Here is a 19,899-nt window from a genome sequence, read left to right as displayed (position 1 = left end):
AGTATTTTACAGTTCTATCTATGTATTTTATGAATGTGTAACTGGAAGATTATATACAATTGTGACATTCAAGTATCAGATACAGACTTGCTACTTAGGGTGAAGTTAACAGAGTACCATAGCGGTACCTTGTAACTGTTCAGTTGTCCCTTAAGTTAAGGTGAAACCCCTGTTCTCAGCAGATCTTGCAGATAACTATTGTATTCTTACAACTTTGTCATCCGTCCCTAAGAATTCCAGGTCGCCACCGAAAGCAACTTACCCTGGCATATCAGTGTCTCTTTAATGTCTCATGAAGATTGTAGTAGAAGCATTCAGTACTAAAATAATGTGTTAATTGGTGTATTTTTTTTAGGCTCTGAGGTCTATTTCAATGCAAAATAAGCTGAACATCCACAATTTTTATTTTTCTTACTGAGTCTTGTAATGAATTCATTTGGATGAACAAGAAATTTTGCTTAATGACTGATTGTTTCCCATCACACTTGTGGACTTGGGAGTTAAGAGAAGTGGAGTTTTGTGTACTCCACTTTATTGTTTTTGAAGATTACTGTGTGATTCTACTTGGCTTTGGCATACCCAGATATAAGACATGTAAGTCGTTCTCCCATCCAGAGATACCACTCTGTGCTGTGAGGGAAATGTTCCCTCAAGGAAGGAGACAGCAATGTCCTTTTGCGATCGGTAGTCCGAGGAGCTTTATGAGACTCGGTGAGGTCCTCCAAATAGCTTCCTGAAAATAACCTAAGGATTGCAGAAAAAGTGGCCAGACCTTTTTCAGAAGGGGTGCTTTGGCAGTCCCTTATGCGCAGAAGAATAAAAGATTTCTTTTGGAGCAATGACATAGGTAAGATCTCTCCCTCTTTTCTTCCACTTTCCCAATGAAGCAATGACATTTATTAGTGTGGAAGGTTTTTGCTGTCAGCGGTTTCTCCCATCTGGAGTGCGGCTATTGACAGAAGGGCTGTGTGGTTAGCAACATTACTGCTCGTAAAGATCATCAGTAAGGGCTGGAGTAAAAGCAGGAATGAAATCCCTGACTGGGAACAGAGCATCTTTTTGGGAAACGTTGGGGAGCACGAAAGCTTCCTTTGGGAAGGCGTTACGGGCTCTTCTATATAAGCGTAAACTCTCTAAAGATGCCAGCCCTGTTTCTTTCCTTTTCCTGCCTCCCCACTCCCAGCAGCATCCTCAAAGACTTATTGGGCGGACCAGAGTAGAGTTTAGGTACCCAAAGTCCTACTTCCCTGTTGTTTAGAGATAAACAGAAGCCCCCTTCACAGAATCTCAGAAATGACTTTACGAGAAGAGTTGCTAGTACCAGCAGTCAATAGGATATGGCTCTTCTCAGTAATAAGAACATTGTAAGTGGAATGATTTTTAATTCCATTCACAGAGGGATTCTGGAGACAGGTGGCCTTTGAGATGTGCCTCCTTGAGTGGAGATAACCACTGTACTCTTGTCCATCTGCAGCTAACATGTTTTGGTGGCGGAAGGCTTAAACAAATATGACTGTTACACTCATGGGATTGTAAAGACAGTATGGCAGGAAAGGGAACAAAATGAAAAAAGAGCAAGATGAGGAATAATGGGGAGACTAATTAGGAGTATTGCATGTGTAGCATATTGGACATACGTGATGTAAATCTTCTGAGGTAATGGTAGATGCTGATTGAAATGTGGTAAATTAATCTGTCAGTTTTTAGTTTAAATGTTTAGAGTCGCTTGCAGAAACTGATTTGCTGCAATCCGTGGAGGCATAAAATAGGCCTTGGTGAATTCTACTCGGAGGTGTTTCCATATTTAAGTTACTCATATGTCAATTTTTTTTAAGCAAAATGTCCACCTCTTAAATTTTCAGGATAAGTGTTATATTGGAATGAGCTTGTTGTCTCTGCAAGAGACAATATAGAATTAATCTGAGACACTGCATCTACTTAAAAATGTGTATGTGTACATGTGTCTGTATAGAAATATATAGGATGGTATTATGTGCTATACATGGCTTTTCTTGAACAAGGCAAAATTCTTTGCTAATCCAGCTAATTCATTACAAAATACTTGTACAGAGTACAGAGTATTGACATATTGAAGTATGATTATGCATTCTATGCAAAAATTTCTGTATTTTTTTTTAATGGATAGATTTAGGTCACTTTATAAGGAATTGAAAGGCAAATTATGTTACAGAAAGAATCCAAGAATCTTCAATATTTTTTTTTCCAGTTTCCCTGTATACAGTGTAGTTTAGAATTTTGCTGAATATGTTATTAGTGGAATTTAACCATAACTTGGGTTATATTTAGTTCTCAAAAGCATTCTTCTTCACTTTATTTTTTTAATCGATTCAGTGAAGCTCCTGTGCTGTGATTTGGGTTTTAAAGACCACAGTGATAGAAGGACTTCATTCTTTCTCGGCTGAGGAGAAAAATTTCCATGTTCTCCCAGGCAACGATATTCTAAGATGGAGTTTGAATAGTTTTTGACTAGTTATGTGTGTTTTGTCTGTTGGAAGGCTGCTCAAGGAATTGACCACTCTGATGGGCCGTGCTTCAAATACCAGCTCAATTTTATTTATGAACCCTTCTATAGCCTTTAGTTCCTATACCAATATTGGTCTTTACCTGAAAGTCTGAGTAATATAGTTAGCGATTCTTCCTTTTACAACTAAATATGTCAGCTAGCTGTCAGCTTTGTGATGTGCCTGATCTTCTCTCTTGCAGAATTCAATTCAATATCAAATCCAAGTCATCTGAATAGCAATGCAAAATGCTGCCAGAATGTGATTCTGTTGTACTTTGTAATTTCCTCTTATCTTCATTTTTAAATTTTATGTTTGATAAAGCTGAAACTCTTATACATTGTTGCTTAATTTTATTTCTGATTAGTTAATATAGGTGAAATAATCAGTGTGAATGTTTCTGTTTACAATTTCAGTTTTGGCAAATACACCACTTATTTAACTTGTCCAAACATGTTGAAGGTATTGAATTTTAAGGCAAAAACATTCACAGTCTGAAAAGGGAACACTGACAAGTTCAGTCAAATGGGAAAAGAAGAATAATTTATAAAAGGAACTGTAGATAATGATGCCATCCAGTTGTTTTAAAGTGCATCTATCTCACCTTTAATGAATTAGATTTGTCAACAGCATATGTTTTATGCACTACTTCTAATGAAGTGGCATACCAGCACTACAGTGTACTTTGAGGTTTATTCCATCAAAGCTTTTTGCTGTCGTAAAGTAGACCTTTTTAAATAATAGATACTAAAAACTACATTTAAATAACATTAAGGTTGTGACACAAACACCAAATGACAAACTTCAGGCAATTCAAAGCTAGGGCTGACAGCTTGTCATTAACTTGCATTGTTGATTTTTAAAAAAGAAGCACAATTGCATGATTTAAGGATTAAATGTCAGACTAACTTTAAATTTCTTGGCTTTTGTGGACTGGAGTTAAAACCTTGCTATTTTTTTTTTAATACAGTTTTTTGCATAGCCTCTGTTTTCAGAAAAGTGGAAAGCAGTGGAAAAAGTACAGGCTTTGTTGACTTTGCTCTTCATTTAAAATACAGATATGAAAGTATTGGTCAAAGATCAGGGGCTGTCCCGCTGTCAAACTTACATGCGGTTCTTTTAAGCTTCCTTTGCTCTTGTCTTTGCTGATTCTTCTACAGAACTTCTGAGTTACAGGAACTTTAGTCCTGGGGTACCTCAGCTAAAACCCTGGGAAGTGCTAAGAGTTCCCGAATCTTTTCCACATAAAGAACCACTTTCTTTTTAATAAACAGTACTGAGTAAAACGAGTTTAATACATGCAGGAAGCCTTGTAAAAAATATTTTTAATTGCTTAAAATATTGTGAAACAAAAGCAGGTGAACAGGATACTTCCTGTTATTTCTTACATATGTTTTCCCATTTTGTTGCTGTTAAACATAATGGAACTTTCTATTCCGGTATGTTAGTATGCATGTGTAAACACAATCCTTTCAGTTCCTCTGTGGAGATGATTTCTCAAAGTCTGTAAGTCTAATGCAGGCAATCTATCATTTTCATCATAGTTTTGTCAATTTAATCTAGCATAAACTGGCACTGCTGCCAAGTGGGCAGGCCTGCACCAGCCACTCACTGCAGTCACCTACCCTGTGCCACCATCAGTGCTTACACAGCTGCCTGGTAATTGGGGATAAACAGGCTTGCACAGGGTAAGTGGCTGGTACAGAAGGATGGTAGGATATTTTTGCTGAGCTAGTTTTTAGCTACCTGATTTGATTCATTTGATTCATATCCACAACCACTACTGGATGCAGCAGTCAATCTTTAGTTCTTTTAATACAGTCATGGAATTATAGAGTCACAGAATGGTTTGGGTTGGAAGGGACCTTAAAACACCGTGTAGTCCAACACCCTGCTGTGGGCAGGGACGTCTTTCATTAGATCAGGTTGCTCAAAGCCCCGTCCAACCTGACCTTGAACACTTCCAGGGACGGGGCATCCACAACTTCTCTGGGCAACCTCTTCCTCACCACCCTCATAGTAAAGAATTTCTTCCTTATGTCCAATCTAAACCTACCCTCTTTCAGTTTACAACTGTTGCCCCTTGTCCTGTCATAAGGCCTTGATAAAAAGTCTCTCTCCATCTTTCTAATAAGCCGCCTTTATATATTGAATGTTCATCTCTTCCACCTCTTTTCTAAGTTGTTTGTTCTACAAATGGGTGACCACAAGGTAGATTATTCTCAGTGAAACTACTGAGCCATGTGGACCTTGTCTAAGCATTTCTTATAGCTGCCATATGCTATTTTGGGAGCTTCTGTGGCCTTCTAATTTCCCATCCTGTATGTATCTTCTCTCCATTGCTTTTATACCTTTGGAACAATGAAATGAAGTGTTATGTAGCACCATGGTTTGCAATGTAAGTATCAACAGAAGTGGAGGCTCCTAAAGTTAAAACTTTTTTTTAACATTTTGAACTTGGACTATTATTTACCAGTTGGAATGAAGAAGCATACTGTCTTATTGTATGAGCAATTTTGTATACCACTTAAGCAGTTAGGATTTTTATCTGTGAAAGTGTTAGTTCCTCAAATACTACCTATTACTAATTTTACTACCTTCTTTTTACATAGGATCACTGATGAACTATTAGCTGAATGTTATGCGTAGTCTCTTAAAACGGAAAACAAGAAGATTGCAGTTACAGAGAGAGCATATTGACTGAAGGTATGTATTTATGGAAATTGTACATTGATATGTTCTGAAATTGACTTGCTATAAACTATAAATGCTTAAAAAAATTCTAATTAGTTAGTTAGATGAGACCTGTGATGTTTATAGGCAGGTGCTTATTGGTACTAATCAAGAATATGTATGAATTTTTATTGATTGAAGAAAATGTAGGAGATGCTACATTTAAATTTAAGAGTTTTTAAGAAGTTCTAAGCAAGCTTTGTTCAGGTTAACCATTTTATAAATTCTTACCTCTATACAACAGCTATAAAAATGACTAGTTGTTTTAACTATTAAGAAATGGATAGTTATTAACTTTGGATTAGTGTAATTTTGTAAGAAGTCTGAATAAGGTATCTCTTTGTACTAAGGACTTACATGATTATTGTAGAAGTTAATTTAGAGCACTGTTTTGAAATGCATATTGTAATTTGCAGCATTTGCTTAGCTGCAACAGTCCCTAGTATTTATTACATTTGGAGCAGAATACAGCCTGTTCTGTAATATACAGACAACCCTAATAACCTCCCTTGACCCTGTGAAGAAAGGGTCAGAAAATGTGGCCTGTCTCTCAAGTTGTCCAAATGTCTTTTTTCAGTGTAATCAATCTATTTCTCTCCACTCTTTTTATTGCGTTGCCGTTAGTGCATAATAGTACAAAAATCTAACTTGAATAAAAACTTGTAATCATTCCAAGCAGAAGTGGTTTAGGGAGCTATATCATCCAGTAGTCCAGATAAAGAAGTGGATTATTTGAAACATGAATAGTAGGCTCTACAATGTTTGTAATTCTTACCATGCCATTTGACTGGAAGCGTGTGAGTTATGTCAGGTAATGCAGATATAGGGGGTGGTGAGGAATACAGCTCACTTGGTTCTTTTCCTATAATGAACTTATCCCTAGTGCATACTGTGATAGAAGAAAAAAATGGAAAAATCATTCCAGTCTGCCTTGATATTAAAAATCAAATTATTTGTTGAATGCCGTTCCATGATACACACTTCCAAAGCGATAAACTTTTGATTCTCTTATTTGGAACAAATTTGAAGTTTCTGAATAATGTCCAGCTCCAAAGATTAGCATGAGGCAGGATATTGTAATGTCACTTATTACCCACTTATCTAGGAAAAATATGTCATTTCAATAAATGCTCCCTCCCTCTTCTATCCCTGAACTCTTTCTTCATTAGTCAGAATACATACCGTTAACCACTTTTCTCATTGGATGTTTTGTTTGTGCTTGTAACATCCTCCACACTGTTTCCTGGTGGCGTACTAGTGACGGGAATCTTGGGTTGGGACCACCTGCTGTTGGCTGGGTCACAACAAGCATAATTTCTCTTGCAGATTAATAAAATAGAGTTGAAACTCCAAGGTTCACTGTAGCACTCATATAAAAATAGATTTGGTCACAACTCATGCTTCTGAAGGATATTCTGATAGAGTTGTTACTATACTCAGTTTTAGGCAGTTAAATAAAAAAATATATAGATTGAACCTTAAAAATTTGATTGTATTATAAGTTTCCAGCTTGAATCTTATATGGCTTATTAATTTTTAACTTTAAAAAAGTTGTAAAATGCTATAAAATTAATATAAGGAAAAAGAAATTTGCTAAAATGTTAATGTGACCCTAGAAAAAAGTTTTTACTCCTTTTTTTTTTAGTATGTGATAGCCCCCTCTCTTTCTCTCTAGAAACTTGAAATGTAGTCTTCCCTCAAAAAAAAAATTAGATCTTTAGTGCTTTTTTCAGTCCAGTTTTGTTCTGAAGCAAAAGATTTATTTCATGTGATAGGCAAGTAGTGCACATTGTTTACACTGTAGTTCCACTTCTTGGCTGGTTGCACAACTCATTTGAGTCTTGTAATTATGTAAGAAATAACACAGTGCATAGTGTTCACTTGTAAGATATTTATGAACACTTGCCCTCTTAATCATGAAACCAAAGGCTAAGTGCTTTCTGCACTAGAGAATTTAATATATCTTTACGGTAGTTGTTTAAGATGATAGGGAGGAGGAACCCTTTTCTGCATCACAAATAGGCTGATTGTCTTTCCTTTTTACACAGTAATTTATGGCCTGGTCTGGTTCCAAAGAAAGATTTATTTTCCTCTCTGTGAATGCATGTTGTTATGATTCCCTCTCCCACCTTTTAACACTGTTGCCTCTATCATATTTTGAAATAGTACTCTTGACACAGCATCTTCCCAGAAGAGATGGTAGAATGTACTAGAGTTCTCCATGAGTATTCTTGAATCATACCCATGTGGTATTTCCATGGTGTATACAGACTAACAGTATACAGGTAAACGAACTTCACCATGACATATGAGATGTTTCTTTCATGAGCTGCAGGACTCTTAGTTCCCCTACGTTAAGGACCTTCAGGCTGAAGTGTGAGAGTATCGTTTAAGAGATCCTTGAGAAGAAGGAAGATCCTTTCACTATAACTATTCCTTTATTTTCCCTTCTTTCTTCTTCAGCAGCAATGGAAAGGTATTGTGGATAATTATTTAAAAATGCCACTTGGTTATCCATTTTTTTTGCTTTTGTAGCATCATAGTTGTGACTTACACTTCCTGGCAAGAAATAAAGATGTAACATCTGATAATGTAATTTATGAAGTGAGACAAAACGGGATTGAAATATAGAGAGGATGCTCTGGGAAGGTAAAGGCTACCTCTGAGCAACTAGTTTGAAAAAATCATTTATATATGGCTAATAAATTAGTAAGAAGCTCCTGTCTTAAAAAAAAAAAAATTGAAAAATCTAGCTTCCCTGATAGTTACAGAACTGCAAACCAGTTAGACACAAGGTTTAGTTTTGTACAATTATTTTTATTACCATTAGGTAGATGTGGTATAGACATACTTTCATAGCAGTCACTATGTTTGTACTTTAATGTACTGTTCTACAGATGTCTTTCCTATCTCCTATCTCCATCGTGTTTGGTAGTGCTTAACCCTAATGATATATAATCTGTGCTTTTTTAATGCATAAAGCTAGCTGATAACAGTTATGAGTTCTGCTCTGGATTCAAACTGATAGTTAAGTAGAAGTCAAGACGTAGTCAAGACTAAGCACTTCACTTAAAGAGGCTTAAATCAATGTCCTTTTAATTAAAACTGAGAATACCATTGGTCTCTGTGTTACTCATTGTCGTGGTTTAACCTCAGTCGGCAACTGAGCACCACACAGCCACTCGCTCACTCCCCCCCCCACCCGGTGGGATGGGGGAGAGAATTGGAAAAGCACAAGTGGGAAAAACTCGTGGGTTGAGATAAAAACAGTTTAATAATTGAAATAAAATGATACTACTACTACTACTACTACACAAAGCAAGTGATGCACAGTACAGTTGCTCACCACCTGCCGACCGATGCCCAGCCAGTCCCCGAGCAGCGGCCCCCCCCGGCCAGCTTTCCCCAGTTTATGTACTGAGCATGACGTCCCATGGTATGGAATGTCCCTTTGGCCAGTTTGGCTGTGCCCCCTCCCAGCTTCTTGTGCACCTCCAGCCTGCTCAGTCAGTAGAGCATGGGAAACCAAAAAGTCCTTGGCTAGTGTAAGCACTGCTCAGCAACAACTAAAACATCGGTGCGTTATCAACATTGTTCTCACCCTAAATCCAAACCACAGCACTGTACCAGCTACTAGGAAGGAAATTAACTCTATGCCTGCCGAAACCAGGACACTCATATAATTTTTTTCTCCTTTAAGTGATCTTTTGATCAGATCCTTTTTTTAGAATAAAAAAAATGTACAGGTCCAATCTGATGCAGACCTCATACGGTAGAATCAACATACTGCTGAGTATCAAAATTGTGCTTTGGCTAGCAGTGCTAAAAGAGAAAAATACAGTAAGCTGTTAAAACTCTTACTCTTCACTGGGAAGAAAAACAGAATAGAAAGGCAAGCAGGAGGATGTCTGGCCATGTAGGTGAGTGATCATGGAGAGCCAGTTGCCAGCCCAAACTGTTAAAAAACCACTAAAATGCTGCTGTATTAGTAGAAAGCATAATTCTCTTGCTGTGGAACTCTAAAGACCATCTAGGCATATGCCTCTGCATTTCATAGTGATTTTATGGATTCCTCAAAGATAGGCTTTTATTGTTTTGGTGTATGCTGACTAGTTAACAAAGAATCTTTTAGAACAGCTTTGATTAGTCTTAAATTAGGCCTGTGCATGGGATAGGTAATCTGAGGTATTTAAAACAAATACTTTACGTGAGGCTCCTGATGGGAAGCATCTTGGTTATTCTGTTTCCTTTTTTTATAGCTAGTTACTTCAAAACCTGATTGCAACTTTAAATAAGTCAAAATACTAAGAAGCAATAGACTTCCAGATGATTAGAGAGACTGGTGTGTCTGTGTGAAGAAACTATTTTATATAAAAATGTATTATGCTTTGATTAATCCACATAAACTTCAAATAGAATGCTAATTATACAATACTGTGCCTCATCAGAGAAATCAATTACTTTTAAACTGATGTATGTGAAGCAGTGAGTTATGTTATCAAGCTTACTTTGAAGGCAAGCCAACAGAGAGGAAAATGATTACAGATCACACCCTTTTGCGGAAGCTTATTTGCCTTGAACGTATTTCCTGTTGTCAAATGCTAGCCTTTCTTAGACTGTTGCTGATGTAGTTGAATATAAAGTTGTCCTCCTTGAAATTCTGATTTATATTACATGTTAGCAGCAACCATTTGGTCAATCTTAGAAATGTAAAATGATCTTAAAACAGATCTGATGAGATCTACAAAATTGAAATTATTTGTATAATCTTTTTCTTAATTTAGTTAGCTTATGACATGCAATTGTCACCTTTTGCAAGCAATTTTTTCTTTGACTTGAAAGTGCTGGCTTCTTTAAACACAATTACAGTTGTTGGTTGCTAATCCTGTGAGTCAATCTACACTAAACAAGAAGCTTATATCAAACCCTTGGCAGCTTCAGTGAAAATTAAAAAGCATGCTTTACTGTAGAGATTGTCAAGAGTGGAAATAATATTTGTCCAGTCGGACAGCTTGCTTTTGTAGTCGCTAAATGAAAGTTGAGATTCTGTCTCTTCGTTGAAAGCTTCTGTGTCAAGAAGGTAATTTGGACTGTTTGTGGTTTGACAGGGATTATTAAAATCAGATGAAGTGAAGGGAAGGAAGTGTGAGAAAGCAAAATTGACAGTGACACTCTCTATTATTTGCAGCTTGGATCATGATGACTATGTTGATATGATAGATTCTAAATGTTAGGTTCACTGTTGGGATATGTTAAGCAGCAAATACAGTAAAATGCAGTTATAGATCATTTTTCTGACTTAACACAAAGCCATCCAGCATTTATTTTCATTGGGAAATTTGAGAGGGGGAGTGTAGCAGAAAATGAAAGACTAGAGGGGCAAATGGAAGGAAAAAGAGAGTAGTTCAGAAAGCATTTAATTTTCTCCTTTGTGATTTGATTTAAGCAACAACTCTTTATCCTTCTTTTGAGTTCATACAGCTTGCTAGTATACTTCAGAGGGAATAAAACTGAGGATTATGAATTGATGGAACAGGTCATAAAATTTCTTTTTCCAAAGACTTGAATTTTGGTAGGAATTTTTTAGCATTAATAGTTTTGCATAAAGTGAGCTCAAGTCTTAAAGATTGCTGTTTCACATCAATTTTTCATGACTTGCATCTTGCATGTTATTTTTAAATAATGATCTTTTCTGCCACTTTGAGATAAATAATTTAAAAACTTAAATTATTGCAATATTCATATAGCTGAATTTTTAATTGCTGAAGATACATTAGCTGCACACTGTATGCATCTTTTGGTGTCTAGTGAATATACAATGTATTATTTAATCTTAATCCTTTGTTTTATCTCTTGGTTGTATACGTAAACTTTCAATTTTTGAATAGGCAAGTTGGTGCAGAAGTAAGACATCTGATTAGTCAAGTTTAAAGGTTGCTCTCATTTCTGTGTGGTTTCCTTTTCTGTTTTCCAGTATGGGAACTTTGCGAAAAATTCTACTTTGGGGCAATTTTCAGTGTAGAGTTTTATGATTTTATAGGAAATTAGAGAACTGAAAGGAGAACAGGTGACACATGAAAGCCTTCACTGTTATTTAGCATAGCCATAGCTTCATATTTTTCAAACAACATCATGCAACGTTTGAACAGTTAAGCCATGCCAGTATAGCAAGTCCCGTCTCTCATCTTCACCTATCTTCACAGTAGCGTGAAGCATATTAGCATCCAGAGTGATTCATCTCCCAGAACAAAAAGGGGTAAGGGACCAGAATGACTGAGGGAAAAGAGGTTACATAGAATTGCTCGCAGACTTCCAAAATAAGGACTGTCATGAGAGAAGAGGGTGGTGTTGAAAACGCAGTGGAGACACTGGTAAAGGAGGTCCTCTGATAACAGAGCACAGAAGACTCGTGATGTGACAGGAGCCTGCCAGACCCTGATGTGGGCTGGAGAGGGGAATGTGAAACACAGACAACCACCCTGAAATAGACCCTGAAATAAAAGAGGATTGAAAATGTGTGTACAGGGCAATCTTGGGGGGAGGTAAAAGACATAGCACTGAGCTACTCCTGTGCAAGAAATGAAATGTGTAGTTCTGTAGTTGCAGAAGCATGTACTTGTACTATCCAAAAGTTAATTAGCATTACAGTTTTCTGTTTTGATGGAAATAGTACCTACCAGCCTGAGGTCCTGCCTCAGCTGAGGTTGATGCTAGTCATAGTAAAAGACAGTCCTTAATCAAAAGAGATCACAATATAAATAGGAGAAAAGAAAGGGGGAAGGAAATAGTATTCCTGTTTTAATTAAATTTAAAATATAGGAGTAGGTGATTTACCGAACTCCTGCTCTATAGTGGAGTGAGTAGTGTGTAGTAGGACTTGGAATTAAACTTTATTCACAAGAGCCTGACACTTGCAACTGAATGTAAGTGTGTGTATATTTATCATTTAGGGAGTTAGAGATTGCTCTATTGGTAATGTATAGAAGACATAGATCAGGCCATTTTCACACTTTGAAGCAATACTTTACTAGTTTGACATTAATAAACAATACACATAGTTCTTGGTTGTTATCAGTCATTATCACACAAGATGAAAACAGTCCTTAAGAAGCTTTTCTAAACTGTGAGTATATAATACCACAAAGCTGATGCAGCATAGCTACCATTGATGGCTTGGGTCCTTAATGGTCTTAGTTACTGAAGCAGCCAGCCTCGAGCTCCTTAATGAGGGAAAGGATGAACCTAATAAGCAACTTCCCCACAGATTTTTTCCTTTGTATTTTATGCTTCTTACCCTCCTCCTCAAAGAGATAGGGAGGACCTAATTTGCTCTCAACATAATTGATTTTATTTTTTAGGATCAGGACTTGTCCTGGTTTTGCCAGGAATCTTTTCTGTTTATTCTGCAGGATTATTCTGGTTCCAACAGACATATTTTCTGCGTTATCTGTCTACTTTTCTCTTATCTTGCACATTTTCCTGTTTACACATTTTCCTGAGCCCCTTTTGTGCAACCATACCGTAAGTTTCTGTTTGCTCCTTTGTAGTTGTGTGCTTCTGTTTAGCTAAGTTACAAAACGCTTACACATTTTCACAGGCTATGCTGTTAGTAATGTTACAATGCTATAGGATGCTTATGCACTGTCAGCAGTTACGCTGTTCTAGTGACCTTGTGTCTCTCTTCAGTGCAAGGAAATATTAATTATGTTGCACTTAAAATGGTGGAGGTGGGTTTGCTGTGCCTAGCAGCATGGGTTCAACAGTTGATTGCAAGCTGTGAGATGGCATTCTGATGGTAATACCAAATGGGAGGTGACAGAGTACACCTGAGCCACAGCAGTTTATCACCTGACAAAAAGCAATAATGAAGAAGTTAGACAAGCGGCGTTACCCAGAGAGAGGGAAAAGCAAGCTAGCTATCTGCCATTTCATGGCCAAGCATTTATTGGTTCTTACAGATACAGATACTCTTTACCTGCTTCAGCTACTGATACGAAATAATCCACTGTAAACAGCATTGTGTTATAGCTGTGTGTGTGTAGCCTATTGTTAACTATTAATCATGGTATAAAAGTGTACAGGTGAAAGACCGTCACTTTGAAGGAAAGTGGAAGGATTTTCCTTTTTCCCCCCTAGTAAATGAATTTCATCTGGGGACAAACAGTGACAGTGGCGGGAGTGTTGGTCTGCTCGAGGGTAGGAAGGCTCTGCAGAGGGACCTGGACAGGCTGGATCGATGGGCCGAGGCCAAGTGTGTGAGATTCAACAAGGCCAAGTGCCGGGTCCTGCACTTTGGCCACAACAACCCCATGCAGCGCTACAGGCTTGGGGAAGAGTGGCTGGAAAGCTGCCTGTCGGAAAAGGACCTGGGGGTGCTGGTCGACAGCCGGCTGAACATGAGCCGGCAGTGTGCCCAGGCGGCCAAGAAGGCCAATGGCATCCTGGCCTGTATCAGAAATGGTGTGGCCAGCAGGAACAGGGCAGTGATCATGCCCCTGTACTTGGCACTGGTGAGGCCGCACCTCAAATACTGTGTTCAGTTTTGGGCCCCTCACTACAAGAAGGACATTGAGGTGCTGGAGCGTGTTCAGAGAAGGGCAACGAAGCTGGTGAGGGGTCTGGAGAACAAGTCTTATGAGGAGCGGCTGAGGGAACTGGGACTGTTTAGCCTGGAGAAGAGGAGGCTGAGGGGAGACCTCATCGCTCTCTACAACTCCCTGCAAGGAGGTTGTAGCGAGGTGGGGTCGGTCTCTTCTGCCAAGTAACAAGCGATAGGACGAGAGGAAACGGCCTCAAGTTGTGCCAGGGGAGGTTTAGATTGGATGTGAGGAAAGATGTCTTTACTGAAAGAGTGGTGAAACATTGGAAGAGGCTGCCCAGGGAAGTGGTTGAGTCACCATCCCTGGAAGTATTTAAAAGACGTGTAGATGAGGCGCTTAGGGACATGGTTTAGTGGGCATGGGGGTGTTGGGTCGATGGTTGGACTCGATGATCTTAGAGGTCTTTTCCAACCTTAATAATGATTCTATTCTAAATGTCAACTAGATATCTTCATGTTTACTTCTGTATCTCCATGTCATCATTCAGTGGTTGTATTCTTTAAATGCTTTGTGTGCACAAGTACTTCCAAGTGCAGAAATAAAAAAATAACACAAATTATAGAATACTTAATTAGAAGAACATTTAAAATTCAGGTTACAGTTTGTGTGGACTTACTCTAGGTTAGTTAGGGTTGGGAGAGAACTGCCCTTCCTGAACGTGCAGGAATCACTGAGAAGCTCTAAAAATTAATGTGTGAAAGAAGGTATTCCTTTGTTGACTTACTAAATTATGTTCATCTGCAGTAGTATGAATAACATCCAAATTTGCTAATTACATCTTTTTGACCAGTTACCCAAGAGAGAATTACAGTTATTTTCTGGCACCTATTCTGGTGTGTCGTGGTTTAACCTCAGTCAGCAACTGAGCACCACACAGCCGCTCGCTTACCACACACACCTTCCCCCTGCCCCCTCCCCCCTCCCCCCCCCCGAGGTGGGATGGGGGAGAGAATTGGAAGTGCACAAGTGAGAAAAACTCGTGGGTTGAGATAAAAACAGTTTAATAGTTGAAATAAAATAATAATAATAATATAATAATAATAATACACAAAGCAAGTGATGCACAGTACAATTGCTCACCACCCACCAACCGATGCCCAGCCAGTCCCCGAGCAGCGGCCCCCCCGGCCAGCTTTCCCCAGTTGATGTACTGAGCATGACGTCCCATGGTATGGAATGTCCCTTTGGCCAGTTTGGCTGTGCCCCCTCCCAGCTTCTTGTGTACCTCCAGCCTTCTCAGTTGGTAGAACATGGGAAACCGAAAAGTCCTTGGCTAGTGTAAGCATTACCTAGTAACAACTAAAACATGGGTGTGTTATCAACTTTGTTGTCATCCTAAATCCAAACCACAGCACTGTACCAGCTACTAGGAAGGAAATTAACTCTATCCCTGCCGAAACCAGGACAATATCCACCCCTTACTCTATACCATCTACGTCATGCTCAAGTCTCATATTTTCCAGTATATTTTCATTAATCACCACCCCTTTTCCCGGCTTTCTTTTTATATGTATATATACACACACAGACATTATTCCCTTAGTCTGTGGGCCATCCCTCTAAAATGTTCGGTGAGTTCATTTAGTCCATGACTTTGGGCTCCATCTGTCGTAATAATCTTCCAGGGCAGGAAAGATGGAGATGGTATGTGGTGTTGGATTGTTTCATGTTGAAGTCAGTTCTGGTACCATCATCACTGTGCTTTGCTTGGTTTCACTGAAGTTATTCTTCATTAGTCTGGGTGATTCTTATTGTAATACCATTAGTATGGAATATAATATTATATAGTACTTAACATCACATAATTCAGATCATTGGCTATTCTCACCCAAAATCAAATCCCCTTGAGGTACACATTGGACTTCCCCATCCTCCCACATCACCCACCAAGTGCACCCAGGTCCTTGAGCAAAAGCAATCCCATGGATGGGTTTGCCTTTTCCTGAGGCAGGAATAACCCAAACTGTTTTCCCCAACATATTTTTCATGTGCACTACAGGGACTTTATTCCCGTCTACAGTACATAAAAGTTATGACTTTTACGAGGACCAGCTCGATTGGCAGATCCCCGAGTGTTGACTAACCAGGTGGCCTTTGCTAAATGGGTGTCCATATGTTTGAACGTCCCACCACCCATTGCTCTCAGCATAGTCTTTAACAGTCCATTGTATCGTTCAGTTTTCCCAGAGGCTGGTGCATGACAGGGGATGTGATACACCCACTCCATGCCGTGCTCCTTGGCCCAGGTGTCTGTGAGGTTGTTTGGGAAATGAGTCCCGTTGTCTGACTCAATTCTTTCTGGGGTGCCATGTCGCCACAGGACTTGCTTTTCAAGGCCCAGGATAGTGTTCCGGGCAGTGGCATGGGGCATGGGATATGTTTCCAGCCTCCACCATTGTAAGCACGTGGCGCTTGCCTTGGCGGGTTTGTGGGAGTGTGATATAATCGATCTGCCAGGCCTCCCCATATTTATATTTCACCCATCATCCTCCATACCAAACAGGCTTTAACCGCTTGGCTTCCTTGATTGCAGCACATGTTTCACATTCATGGATAACCTGCGCAATAGTGTCCATGGTCAAGTCCACCCCTCAGTCATGAGCCCATCTGTATGTTGCATCTCTTCCTTGGTGACTTGAGGTGTCATGGGCCCACTGAGCTATAAATAATTCACCCTTATGCTGCCAGTCCAGATCCACCTGAGCCACTTCAATCTTAGCAGCCTGATCCACCTGCCGGTTGTTTTGATGTTCTTCAGTGGCCCGACTCTTGGGTACGTGAGCATCTACGTGACGGACTTTTACAACCAGGTTCTCCACCCGGGCAGCAGTATCTTGCCACAATGCGGCAGCCCAGATGGGTTTGCCTCTGTGCTGCCAGTTGCTCTGCTTCCGTTGCTGCAACCACCCCCAGAGGGCATTTGCCACCACCCATGAGTCAGTATAGAGACCGTGCACTGGCCACTTTTCTCAGTCAGCAATGTCTAAAGCCAGCTGGATGGCCTTTACTGCTGCAAATTGGCTCGATTCACCTTCTCCTTCAGCAGTTCCTACAACTTGTCGCATAGGACTCCATACAGCAGCTTTCCACCTCCGATGCTTTCCCACAAGGCGACAGGACCCATCAGTGAACAGGGCATATTGCTTCTCGTTTTCTGGTAGTTCATTATACATTGGGGCCTCCTCAGCACGTGTCACCTCCTCCTCTGGCAATATCCCGAAATCTTTGCCCTCTGGCCAATCCATGATCACTTCCAGGATTCCTGGGCGACTGGGGTTTCCTATTTGAGCCCGTTGTGTGATCAGTGCGACCCACTTACTCCACGTAGCATCAGTTGCATGATGGGTACAGGGGATCCTCCCTTTGAACGCCCAGCCCAGCACCGGCAGTCGGGGTGCCAGGAGGAGCTGTGCTTCAGTGCCGATCACTTCTGAAGCAGCTCGAACCCCTTCATATGCTGCCAATCTCTCTTTTTCAGATGGAGTATAGCGGGCCTCGGATCCTCTGTATCCCCGACTCCAAAACCCTAGGGGCTGACCTCGAATCTCCCCTGGTGCTTTCTGCCAGAGGCTCCAGGTAGGGCCGTTCTCCCCCGCTGCGGTGTAGAGCACATTTTTTACAGCTTGTCCTGCCCAGACTGGCCCAAGGGCTACTGCATGAACTATCTCCTCTTTAATTTGTTCAAAGGCTTGTCGTTGCTCAAGGCCCCATTAGAAATCGTTCTTCTTTCGGGTCACTTGATAGAGAGGGCTTACGATCAGACTGTAATTTGGAATATGCATTCTCCAAAAACCCATGACGCCTAAGCAAGCTTGTGTTTCCTTTTTGCTAGTTGGTGGAGACATGGCTGTTATTTTGTTGATCACATCCATTGGGATTTGATGATGTCCATCTTGCCATTTTATTCCTAAAAACTGGATCTCCTGTGCAGGTCCCTTGACCTTACTTTGTTTTATGGCAAAACTGGTCTTCAGCAGGGTTTGGACTATTTCCTTCCCTTTTTCAAAAACTTCTTCAGCTGTGTTGCCCCACACAATGATGTCATCAATGTATTGCAGGTGTTCCAGAGCTTTTCACCCTGTTCCAGTGCAGTCTGGATCACTCCATGGCAAGTGGTGGGGCTGTGTTTCCACCCCTGGGGCAGTCGGTTCCAGGTGTACTGGACACCCCTCCAAGTGAAAGCAAACTGTGGCCTGCACTCCGCTGCCAAAGGGATTGAGAAAAACGCATTAGCAGTATCAATTGTGGCATACCACTTGGCTGCCTTTGACTCAGTTCGTATTGAAGTTCTAGCGTGTCCGGCATGGCAGCACTCAGCAGTGGCGTGACTTTGTTCAGACCACAATAGTCTACTGTCAGTCTCCACTCCCCATTAGACTTCTGCACTGGCCATACGGGACTGTTAAAGGGTGAGCAAGTCTTGCTGATCACTCCCTGGCTCTCCAGTCGACGAATCAGCTCGTGGATGGGAATCAGGGAGTCTCGGTTGGTGCGATATTGCCACCGGTGCACTGTTGTGGTGATCGGCACCTGTTGGTCTTTGACCTTCAGCAGCCCCACAACAGAGGGGTCCTCTGAGAGACCAGGCAAGGTGGACAGCTGTTTAATTTCTTCTGTCTCCAAGGCAGCTATACCAAAAGCCCACCGGTACCCTTTTGGGTCCTTGAAATACCCTCTCCTGATGCAGTCTATGCCAAGGATGCACGGAGCATCTGGGCCAGTCACAATGGGGTGCTTCTGACACTCATTCCCAGTTAGACTTACTTCGGCTTCCAATACAGTTAGCTGTTGGGATCCCCCCGTCACCCCAGAAATACAGATGGGTTCTGTCCCTCTGTAGCTTGATGGCATTAGGGTACACTGTGCACCAGTGTCTGCTAGAGCCTTATACTCCTGTGGGTCTGATGTGCCAGGCCATCGAATCCACACAGTCCAGTAAACCCGGTTGTCCCTTTCCTCCCCCTGGCTGGAGGCAGGGCCCCTCTAATCCTCATCACAGTACTCATTTCTTGTACATACGAGTCAGAGTTTTCTTCATTAAGATCGGCAGTAAAATCAGCCCTTCTACTCTGCCTGGGGAACTGCTCACTGGAAACCGGAGCAGCAATTTTCCTGGAAGAACCCCTTTCTGTGATTGTTTTCCCTTGCAATTCACGTACCCATGCCCCTAGGGCTGCGGTAGGTTTTCCATCCCACTTCCTAACGTCCTCTCCATGGTCACGCAGGTAAAACCATAGGGTGCCCCGTGGTGTGTACCCTTTATATTCTCTCTCTTGAGCAAAAGAACGCTGACTCCTAATAGCCGAGATACTGGCCTGTACAGGTGGGGAGTAGGACCTATCCTCTTTGAGTTGCTGGACCTCCTGGGACAGTCTCTCCACAGCCGAGACGAGGGAGGAAGAGAGACTTTCTTCGTATTGCCGGAGTTGGCCAGCCAATTGATCCACCGTTTGTCCCTCTCCATCTTTCCAGGTCATCACTGCCAATGAATTGGCGTATGACGATGGTGAGCTCCTTATAAGCTTCCGCCACACGGTTCGTGTGCACTTGACTCCATCTGGATCTTTGGATAGCTGTTCATTGTTCAGGTCATCATAAATCACCTCCAGCACAGCTAATTCCCTCAGGAACTGGATACCCCTCTCCATGGTGATCCACTTGCTTGGGTGACATATAACATCTTCCTTAAAGGGATACCTTTCCTTCACGCTTGACAAGAGTTGCCTCCAAAGGCTGAGGGCTTGTGTCCCTTTTCCAATTGCTTTGTGAATGCCCCCTTCCCTATAAAGGGATCCCAGCTGCTTGGCTTCCCTACCCTCTAATTCCAGGCTACTGGCTCCATTATCCCAGCATCGGAGCAGCCAGGTGACAATGTGCTCACCTGGACGACAGCTGAAATCTTTTCGTATATCTCGCAGCTCACTCAGGGATAGAGATCGGGTGGTCACTGCCTCATTTATGAGTTCTTCCTCTTCCTCCTCCCCGAACAGCAGCCGGCTCTCGTCCTCCTGTTCTCGTGATGGCCCTTCTCCAGGGTAGTCTGC

The 19,899-nt window shown here is 41.1% G+C and overlaps 1 protein-coding gene across 4 annotated transcripts in view; it reads left to right on the top strand.

The window, feature by feature from the left end:
* Positions 1 to 19,899, top strand: part of KIAA0825 (KIAA0825 ortholog) — a 267,900-nt gene that overhangs the window by 5,443 nt on the left and 242,558 nt on the right. For all 4 annotated transcript variants that reach the window (XM_076361837.1, XM_076361838.1, XM_076361839.1 and 1 more), the window contains one exon: positions 5,135 to 5,228. The gene's annotated coding sequence lies outside the window, so the exon portion shown is untranslated. The remainder of the gene's footprint in view (positions 1 to 5,134; positions 5,229 to 19,899) is intronic.

This window comes from Aptenodytes patagonicus, chromosome Z (assembly GCF_965638725.1).
Source record: "Aptenodytes patagonicus chromosome Z, bAptPat1.pri.cur, whole genome shotgun sequence".
NCBI lineage: Eukaryota > Metazoa > Chordata > Aves > Sphenisciformes > Spheniscidae > Aptenodytes > Aptenodytes patagonicus.
This window is presented reverse-complemented; position numbering and strand designations above follow the sequence as displayed.